The 3,264-nt window shown below is 33.2% G+C and overlaps 1 long non-coding RNA gene across 2 annotated transcripts; it reads left to right on the top strand.

Annotated features, from left to right (window-relative positions):
- On the top strand, positions 1,107 to 3,044 carry LOC110271037. Of its 2 annotated transcripts, none has more exons than XR_002361034.1 (6): positions 1,107 to 1,278; positions 1,547 to 1,717; positions 1,844 to 1,960; positions 2,045 to 2,130; positions 2,531 to 2,614; positions 2,697 to 3,044. It is a non-coding gene; the product is annotated as an uncharacterized LOC110271037 (long non-coding RNA). The 2 variants fall into 2 exon arrangements; XR_002361033.1 differs by having other exon boundaries at positions 1,109 to 1,278; positions 2,703 to 3,044.

The following is a 3,264-nucleotide window of genomic DNA, read 5'->3' on the forward strand; positions in this document are numbered from 1 at the left end:
TGATGATAATCATGATGATGATGATGATGAAGATGATGGAGGAGAAGGAGGAAAAGAAAGGAGGAGGAGAAATTACAATGAAAAAAGAGGAAGAAAAGGAGGAGGAAGAAGTGGTGTTGGTGACGACGATAACGAAAAAGAAAAATAATGAAGAAGAAGAAGAAGAAGAATACAAGAAATTACCATAATAGCGACCGATTTTAGCGACCGAAAAAATTGGTCGCTAATAGCGACTGATTTAGCGACCGATATAAGATTTATAGGAGAAAAAAATTTTGGTCGCTAAATCGGTCGCTCAGTTTCAATCAGCGACCGATGTTAGCGACCAACGAAAATAGTCACTAATATCAACCGATTTGGTGACCGATAATAATTTTCTTCTACCAAAATATAATTGGTCGCTAAAATCGGTCGCTATGTTTTAGTTTAGCGACCGATTTACCAACCAAAACAAAAAATTTTGTCTTTGGGTTTTTGGGTCACAAAATCGGTGGCTATTTTTAATTTAGCGACCGATTTTACAACCAATAAAGAAATAGGCTAAAACTAGTTGGTCGCTAATTTAGTCGCTACCCTAAGTTAGCAACCGATTTTAGCGACCAATTATAAAATATTGTTTTAAAAGATGCTAGTCGCTAAATCGGTCGCTAAATCGGTCTCTAGTTTAAATAAAAGGAAGTTACTGAGTTAATCTAACCCTAACCTAGCCACACCATCCTCAGATCCCTCACACTTCTCACTAATCCTAATGTGACCACCGCTGGAAGAACATCACCCTCTCCATTTGCACCGTCGTCGTCGTCGTCGCTGTCGTCTACTACCTGAAGCCTTCAACCTTCTTCGTCACTGGCTCACGTTCTTCGTCGCTGGCTCAGCGTTTCTCACTTTCTTCTTGCTATCAAGCTCTTACGATTTCTCTCAGCTCGATCTCGATCTAACTCTAACGATCTCTCTCACCTTGATCTCGATCTCACTCTCTGTTGCCGCTCACAACTCACATTGCATTTCCTTATTGCTCCGTTGCAAGAAGGTATTCTCCTTCTCTTCCCGTCGATTGTTTTGATATGTTTGATTTGTTTTCTGTGTGTAATTAATGGTTCTATTTTTACTGATTTTGAAATTGAACTTCGAATCAGAAAATAAGCATACAATTGTTGTTGCAGAACTTTGCTTCTTGTTGTTGTATACAATCTGAGGAAGGACTTGGTGCATCATGGAGAATATGAGTGCTTGCTGAACACCGTGGAAGCATGTGTCATTGATGCATGGCCTCAGTTGGTAAGAAGTTAAGAGATTAGAAATTCACCACTTGTCACTTAATACTGATTATTAATTAACTAATTAATTAATTGGATATTTCTTTAGTTGAATATGAGGATTGAGGAGTATTATGGTTTGTTGAGAAAGAATGTTGTTAATGTGTAGTTACAAATTTCCTTAGTTATTGTCTACATAATCACCTAATTTTGGTTGTTAATTATACTTATTTTAGTATTCTTTTGTTGTAATAGTATGGATTTGTTTGTTGCCATTGTGTTTATCTCAGAAAACAAGGTTCAATAATAAGGAGAATGTGAATGGATCAAATGCAAGGAAGGAGAACCCTTTGATTATATGGAACAATGGTCCTAATTTTGTTGGATATGAAGCCCCAAACCTTGATGATCGGGAATAAGTCACTGTGATTATTAAGAATGATGAAGCTGCTGTTGATGAGGTGGATTAATCAATTAATCATTCAAATATTATAATAAGTCCATAAAATTAAATTTTATGTATAGATCATACTAAGGATTTGGTTAATAAATGATTGAATATGGGGCATGTTTGCGTTTTATTCTAGGGGCCTGAAGAGATAGATAACTACTATGGTCAAGATAAGGATCTAATTTCATTATGGACTCAACCATTAGAATGTGCATTAGGACAGCTTCTGTGGCAGTTACAACTTGGTGAGCATGTAAGTATTTTTTTAAAAATTTTTTCATTGTGGTATTGTTATTTTGATATCAAACTTTGCTCAAGTTGAGTTTATCCCTTTCAGTTCTATTTTCAAAGCTAAAAAGAATGGCAACAATGTTGAACACATCATTGTGTATTTATCAAAGCAGGTTCTGATCATTTTCTTATGTGAGTGTCTCTTTATATTCCTATTAGTGTATCAGCCAAATCAAGTGAATGATCTGATAATCAAATCTATTCTTGTTTAAGTGGAGATTCAATATTATCAGTCAATTCATTAAGAAGCCATTATTATTAAATGCATCGAATGAGTGCACGCTTTATCACAAGTACAAGAAATCATTATGAATTTTTGCTACAAATGTTTTATTGGACAACACATTAAAATGTTCATCATATCATCATTTTATAAAAAATGAACATTTATTAGGAACAACTTCTAAGAAAAAATGTTTAAACTTTGTAATGCAACAAATTTCCACAAAGACAATAATTCCATTGGTCACACAAGGCTTGAATGATACTCTTCTCATGCGCTTAGTCTGATTTATTTGGTGCATGAATGCAGTATGGAGTACAATGCTTCCTATGTGTGCCACTCTTTGTTTGCATACTTTGACAGAGATGACATTGCTCTCAAGGGATTTGCAAAGTAAGTAACATACATCTGTGAATTCACTTCTTCTGTTTCTCAAATGGGATTTAAATTTGAGTGTATTATATTTTGTTGAAAGTTGCAGGTTCTTTAAGGAATCAAGTGAAGAAAAAAGAGAGCATGCTGAGAAGCTTATGAAGTATCAGGTTGGTGTTGGAACTCTTGGCTTTAAGGATGATTATGTTATGTTATGTGTGTTATGTTTTAAATACCTTAGTGGTCAAAATTTTATTGAAAGATCTTTAGGAAAAGGGAGAGAAATGATTATTATCTAACAAAAAGTAATTGACGTTGTATAGCCATATATCCAAATCATTTTCCTAATGCTCAATTAATTAATTAAGATCACATACTTAGTGCCTTGAATGAATTGTTTGAGTTTGCTAGTGTTGTTGGTTACTACTTGGCTCTTATGATATATGTATAATGAGATATGTTTTTTAAAAAATATCTTATATATATATATATATAAACAGAAATTTCTAACAATTTTTTTTATCTAAAATCTAATATTTGAGAATATAATTATATATATATATATATATATATATATATATATATTTAAAAAAAATGAGGGACAAAAGGCTACACTTATATAGAGTAGCTATAGGTATACTATTTGTTACGTTTATAAAGTGATGCAGTAG

Source organism: Arachis ipaensis, chromosome B04, assembly GCF_000816755.2.
Source record: "Arachis ipaensis cultivar K30076 chromosome B04, Araip1.1, whole genome shotgun sequence".
Taxonomy (NCBI): Eukaryota; Viridiplantae; Streptophyta; class Magnoliopsida; order Fabales; family Fabaceae; genus Arachis; species Arachis ipaensis.